This window comes from Mauremys reevesii, linkage group 1 (assembly GCF_016161935.1).
Source record: "Mauremys reevesii isolate NIE-2019 linkage group 1, ASM1616193v1, whole genome shotgun sequence".
NCBI lineage: Eukaryota > Metazoa > Chordata > Testudines > Geoemydidae > Mauremys > Mauremys reevesii.
In genome coordinates this window covers 271,067,487-271,074,938 of record NC_052623.1, presented here as the reverse complement: position 1 = coordinate 271,074,938, position 7,452 = coordinate 271,067,487, and positions in this window count along the sequence as shown.

Sequence of the window (7,452 nt, the reverse complement as noted above, 5' to 3'; positions counted from 1 at the left end):
CTGTATTAAAACGCGTATTGTTTGCTTGCATCCAATTTGCCAAGTGATCCAGATCACCCTGAATCAGTAAGTACAAGTGGACGAGCCCATCTTGTGCCAGGACAAGATAGTTCCCCACACTACATTTCTCAGTCGCTTGTCCAGTCTAACTTGAAAGGCTGCAAGAGATAAGGCATCCACCATCTTACCTAAAACCCCAGTGAAACATCCCTCTCGTGAGATGCCACTAAGCTATGAATATCAGAGGTTCATGCAGGCACCATTTCAATCCATACTGGATTCTTCTGAGGCAAGTAGTAGCCTACCTGTTTTAAATAGGTTTCCTGCCAGTGATGGGTGAAAACACATCAGTATTAATTCCCCCCTCATGGGCAGAGTTGGGGGAATTTATGTCATTGCTGAAATACTCTTTGTAGATGCTTCTTGTTCCTTATTTTCAGTGCATGGGACTGACTGGGTCTGCCCATTGCCTGTGCATGGGGAGAATGATGAGTGGACACAAAGAAAATAAGTTGTAATGTTAACGAATAAAGTGAAATTGCTATCAATCCAGGAGGCTGCTCTTCTGTCTTTCTGGGGTGTACGTGGTTATTCAGTCCTCACACCACAGGGGGGGGGGCAAGCACCGGCCAGGGGGGCCCTGGCCTGGGGGGGCGGGCGGTGGAGCGTGGGCTCCCGGTCGGTATGCCCGCGGCCGCGGCCGGAGGCCCGCGCCGGGGACCTGTCGGCGTGCGGCCGGTCCCCGGCTTCATCTTCCCTTCTCCCGCTGGCTCTCCGCTCCGGCGGCGGCCAGGTCCGCTTCGTCCCGGTCCGGTGGACTCCGGTGGACCCATGCGAGGCGGAGCTGAGGAGCAAATGCGCCCTCCCCAGGATGCCGGAGCCGCGGGAAGAGGGGACCCGCCGCGGGACTGGGGAAGGGCGGCGCAGCGCTCCGCGCTGCTTGGGGCAGCCTACTTTGTAGAGCCGCCCCTGCCTCACACCCACCTTTTTACTATAGTGCCCCGTTGATAGCCCTAGTGTGCAAGTCCTCTCGCCACAGAGCAGGTAGCGCCAGGCCAACGGCAGTGGAAACTTCCTCTACACATTGTCCTCAGTAGAAGCTTTCTGTACATAGTGCTCCCTTATGAGAAGAGACCACCTCTAAGAGTGGGAGGAGTGCAGTCTCCCAGGCACATGAGATCTCTGCTGAGGCTGCCACCATGTCTAAGGCCAAATGCATGCCAGTTAGGATGTGGACACCTGCCTATAAGAAGCTAGACCAAGCCTACCTAGTGTCAGGGACCAGGGAGATGGGCAGTCAGACCTAGTCATTAGAGCCAGAGCTGGAGCCCAGCCTAGCATCAGAGCTGAAAGCAGGAGTCAGAAGTCAGGCAAAGCAGCAGGGCTGGAGCAAACGAGTGGGACTGGAGCAAGGCTGGGAACAAGGTGGGTAGGCACAGGAAAGATCGCAGCTGCAGGTGTAAGCATAGCACAGCCACCAACCTGCCACTGCTGCGGAGCTTAAACACAGACCTGTTGGCACCTTGCAGCCAATCGAGTGAGCCGGCCAGTCAGGTGATTCTGCCTCAGCGAGGCTCATTACCTGGCCTGAGGGCTGAGCCAGCTAGCCCCAGGCTCAGCTGAGGGAACTCAAGCCCTAGTTCCTGACACATAGACTATTGGGTGGCAGTGACTTTCAGCCAGTAGCACTTTCCTCTTTATTGCCTTCCATGCTGCTTTTGGCTCCCACTGAAGTGTGAGAGGTTAAAGAGACTCCTCTGGAAACTGATCTTTTAGTCCTTCAACACCAAGACCTTCTGATTTCACCTCTTCCTAGACTGATTTGTTCACCAGGTGAGACATGCAACCTTGTTGGACTGCGGGGGAGCAAGGAGTGTGACCAAAGAGGAAAAGGCTTTGAAAAGAAAAGAACATAAGCCCCTTCCCACTACCCAGTTCCAAGAGGTTCACGTGAGCACGGTGTAACCTAGAACTGTGCACTGAACAGTGGCCGAAATCTAGTAGAGAACACAACTCACACTGGTGCCAAGGCCAGAAATCTGGTGCTGTATCCAAGAAGCTAGTGAAATCTGTTTAGGGCTTGGAAAGGAAACTGCTGGGTAAGTAGCGCTCCAGCCACCCATCTCTGGCAATCTTGGTTAGGTCACTAGAAAAGCGAGTCTGATGGATTCAGCATTGTCAAAGCTTCGTGAATGCTTGTCACAAAACTACCGGCATGAGCAAGGCCCAGGAGTAGAACCATAGGACATACTTCAGGCCAGCACTGAGATGCACTGACAAGAGCTATTTGGGAGCACCGGACAACAATAGCAGGGGTGGAGCAGGGCATTGGCAGAACTGAGTGGGGGGTCCCAGGACAGGAATATGGGGGGTGCTGCAGTGAAGTGTACTGCTAGAGCTGTACTTGGGGGGAAGGGGAGGGAAAGCTTGCATGTGGCTTGTCTATACTCTGGCACATTATATAAGATGGGTTATTATTCTCTGTGTCCTGGCTAAATTCCAGCTGGGGTAATTATATCTCACCTACTTAAAATTCCCCCATCAGTTTCAGTTGAATGTAGCATAATTTGCTTCCTATCCTCAACTGCTGCATAGCACTGCTAATGTGTTGTTAGACAATTGCCGTGTTCCACCCCGAGGTGGCTGCATTTCAGCAGTACTGTGGGTGAGTGATTTCTATACGTCCAGACTGCAAAGAGCTTTAAGTGCCTTCATGAGGAAATTAGCTCTAGAACTCCAAGTTACAGGCGATAGAAATCCAAATTACAGGCATGAGGAAAGGCCTTTGTCTTGTGGCAAGGCACTGCACTAGGCCACAGGACAGTGGGGTTCAGCTCTTGTCTCTGCTGCAGACCCCTTGGGTGAGTCACTGTCTCCCTTTGCCTCAGTTCCCCATCCTGAAATAGGGATGATAATACTCTCATTTGCCCACCCTGTGTTTGCTGTGTCTATTGCTTGCACTGTAAGCTCTCGGGGGCGGGGACTATCTCTTACTATGGGTGTGTACAGTGCCGAGGGCTCAGGGGGTCCGAGTCTGTACTGTAATACTGTACCACTTCACCCACTCCTGGACCCTCACTCTTTCAGGTGCTAAAACTTCACATGCAATCCTTAAAAATGTAGCATCCCTCCCACCTCCTGAACCAACGTCCCTACCAGTCACCTGACCCTGCCCGTTCCTCGCTCCCACAAGCCATGCCATAGTCATAATGCTGAGTTACAATCTCCCATGATGTGTGTGTGTGTGGGGCGGGGGAGGAATGAGGTGCCGTGGAAAGGGGCTGAGCCCCAGGGCAGCCACATTTCATCTGCAGCATTTGATTAGCAGTTCTGAAAGGTCACCAGAGCCTCATTCTCCTCTGTGAGGGAGCAGGGTGGAGCTGGAGGGTGTTGACAGTTGCTTCTTCTCATCACCCTCTCTTATTTTCCACAGCAGTTTTTCACTTCCCCATCTTGGGTAGGCTGTGTGCTTCCTCCCCCTGCCGAAAGGACATTCTCTGCTGGGTGTATAAGGGGGCTTCCCCTGTTTTGCATGGGAGGGTCTGTCAGAGCCAGGGGGGAAGACTGTGGAAACCCCAGTGGCAGATCCTAAGGAGCTGGGTCTGAAACAACCCTTCACTATAAAAGCACGTCAAGACTATTAATAGCACAGCTGAGAAATCACCTCCCGAACAGGTTCCAGCGGGGTCATCTCACCAGGCACATACGAGTGGGAAAAGTTCCAGGGGGTCTTGTTGCTGGCGATGCTCCAGGGCCTTTGCATTGGAATGGGGCAGAATGTGCAAGGGGTGGCTCTGAGCACCAATTACTCCTGTTCCAGGCTTCTCCTACACCCTTTGGTCACAGAATTGAACTTGGCCTTCCTTTGCAGCAGGAATCAGCAAGGACACAGTGTTTCTGAAAATGTAAAGAATGACACTGTATCTTAGGGACCTAAGTCAGCTCTCAACCTTTCCAGACTACTGTGCCCTTTTCAGGAGTCAGGTTTGTCTTGTGTACCCCAAGTTTCACCTCACTTAAACTACTTGCTTACAAAATTAGACATAAAAATACAAAAGTGTCACAGCCACACTAGTACTGACAAATTGCTCCCTTTCCCATTTTTACCATATAATTATAAAATAAATCCATTGGAATATAAATCTTGTACTTACATTTCAGTGTATAGTATATAGAACAGTATAAACAAGTCATTGTCTGTATGAAATTTTAGTTTGTACTGTTTTCACTAGGGCTTTTTATGTAGCCTGTTGTAAAACTAGGGAAATATCTAGATGAGTTGATGTACCCCCGAAGACCTCTGCATATCCCCAAGGTATGCGTGCCCTTGGTTGAGAACCATTGACCTAAGCAGTCAGTGGTGGATATTAACAGCCTCCTCACTCCTGCAGGGGGCACAACTACAAAATACCTACCCCTCACCTGGCCTTGCCTTCCCCATGTTCAGAGGAAGCTGAACCTTCAGCGGGGAAGCTTCATCATCTCCGGTGTTACAATGAAATAAAAATCCTCACTCCATTTTCCATGCATTACATTCACCTCAGGGAGCCACCGTTTGCATATCTTGTGTGAGATAAAAGCATGATGCTGTGGCAGCCGCATCCTCATGTCACAACTCTGTGTCAGTGTCACCCTGTAATCATAGCATGAGAGCTGTGGATCTTAGACTTCCAAATGCAGTGAAGGAAAGAGAGGAGGGAAAAACCAGAAGTATGTTAAAAAATAGAGAAAATAAATAATTTAAATTTAAGATTGCATAGGAAGCATGTTAATATGAATGACAACGTTCCTATAGCCGCTTCCCCTCATTAAGGGTAGGAACGCTTCTAACAGCAACCCTTAAGCAAAGGTTACCAGTTCTCCAGACTGGAGTCAGATCCATAAAGTAGAGCAAGTTTCAGAGCCGAAGTGAACTCCCAAACTAGAGCAAACTTCTGAGATGAACCAAGCTTCTAAGGTGGGGTAAGCTCCTGAACTAGACTCAGGAGTCAATTCCACCTCGTAAAGTCTGGAGCAGCAGTAGTTTTCTAACTAAACTGAGCTCCCAAAGAGCAACCCACTCCACAGGGCTGGAGCAAGCACCTAAGTAAATTAAGCCATTGCCCAGCAAGTAGATTGAGGACTAGAGCATCTGCGCTGATCTCCTAAAGTGGAATAAGTTTGGAGTAAACTTTATAGTCCCTCAGCCCCACCCTTAAGATGTTCTGGCCAATCAGGCCCCTCTACCTCCCCCAAAATGGGATCTCATAGCTGCCAGCAAATGTTGCAGCACCTCTCCCACTCCAAGAAATCTCCATCAACACAGCACCCTATGGTTAAAATATAACTCCAGCGCTATTCTTGTAAGGTAAAGGCAACCAGAGGAAGAAACCAACCATTCAGAGCACACCCCATAACTGGTTTTTAACTTCCTATCTGTCCTGGGAGTTGATTAAAGAATTTTAATAGTTATCCATGTAGCTGTTTCACAAACAAGCCCCCTGGTTTCCCACGCTCTCTGTGGCAGGCTGCTCTGGGGCAGTCAGTGTATGGTGACATTGCAATCCCACAGTGGGACGTGTTATCTGTTGACGCAGTCCCCTGGCCTTGTTCTGTTTTGACCAAAAAGTTTTGGATCCTTTAATTCTTGGAATGCCAAAGATGAGTCTCCCCAATTGCTGCTACTGGTCCCTTTTGCTAAGTCCTCAGACAACCCACACAAGCTCCTGTATCCTCCTGCCACTCCTCACCCCCACCTGCCAAATTCACCCACTATCTCCTCCATCAAGCATCACAGCCCTCCCCCTACTACTGATCCCCTCTATTAATCCCCAATGGGTGAGACAGCCCCAGCCCAGCTACCTAAAACCTCTGATATCTCGAACGACAGCCCAGAGCTCCTAACTCCTAAACCTGACCCAAAGTGTCCTGCTCTTCCCCACAGCCATCGACACCTCCCACTCACTTCCAACAAGTGATCCACGCCCAGCTGCATGGTTCTCTGGCAACCTGAGCTGCCCTGACTACCACATCACCACGTGGTCCCTACCAAAGGCATCTTGACCCGAATTCTGCCCCATTGCCACTGCAGAGCAAACTAGATCCCAAACCAGGCCCATGTCCCACTCTCTGGTGCACTGTGTGTTCCAGATGGTTGCTAGCCCCCAACCCTGCTCCCAGTCCCAAGGACACTGTTTACAGGTGTCAGTTACTGGAAAATACTGTAGACAGCATTGTAAGGCTAATCGTCTCTCAAGCATTTTGCTCATAGAGCACTACGACTGGCCCACGGACACCCTTCTTCAGCATCCTCCAATCAGGAGTCTCCAAGGGGAGGTGGGGCCCTAACACCCACTTTCCCTAACCACCAGCTCCTCAGAACAACTAGAAGATAAAAGTGGGAGGGAGTGCAGGGAATAGCTTGGTGAAGCCACGCAGCTTCTGCTGAGTAGCAAAGGGGAGCTAGAAGGGGTCTGGCTGACTATGAACGATGTTTATAACAGGCAGGAGACATCCTCATGCCACTAGGTGGCTCTGCTGTACTGCACGTGTGACTAGTAACAGGGCTGCAGAAAGCCCATATGGCTCTGTACTAAAAAGCAGCCAGGGGAGCTGCAGCCTGGGATTGAGGAGGTGCATTGGCTGAGCTATGGGGGAGCCCAGATTGGGCAGAGCAGGACAGCAGAGGCGTGTAACAGGCAGGCCCACTTTTATGCCCTTCATTGTGCAAAATCGTTATTTTCTGCCCATCTAGGTCCTTATAAAGGTCCCACCATCACAGTATCTGGGCACCTTCCACATCGTGTTCTTCCTTCCCAGACTCCAGGAGAAATAGCTGGGTTAGTTGCTGGGCTGAGAGCATAGTGTATGTGTTGAGTGTGGGAATATATTATGGAGGGAAAATGTAGACAAAGGCATGAGTGTGGCTGTTAGTTGGGAAGGTGATGAGCTCCAGTCTTCTTGCGGGGGACACTTCAGAAAAAATTGGGGGTGGCTAGTGGGGAGTTGTATCAGCATATAGAACATATGTGATTATATTGTATCCTGCAAAGTCTGGGTCGGGAGGCAAAAAAAGGAAGACATAGTGAGCACATAGACTTATGAAAAGTCGGATGGTAACTGCCCCCCCTTTGCCATAGAAAATGATGCCACTGGCTCTTTGCTGTCTCTTGCTGGAGTAAGTGTCATGGTCAGAGTCCAGATCCCAAGAAAGTTCTATCTGCTGCATGTACAAGGCGTAGCTGTTGTGGGAGCACATGATCACAGAAGGGGAGATGCTCTCTCAGGTCATCATCATGGCAAATCCCCAATGGACATAACCTCCTTGCAGATCGAGTGCCACCCGATCGATCTCTATCTAGGTCCTTCAGACAGTCTGGCTGCCTGTTCAGTAGTCCATCCCTGGCAATCTTGTCCGCAATCGTGTCCGCCAGCCATGTAGCAGCATTCCTTGGTAAACACACAGGTAGCTAG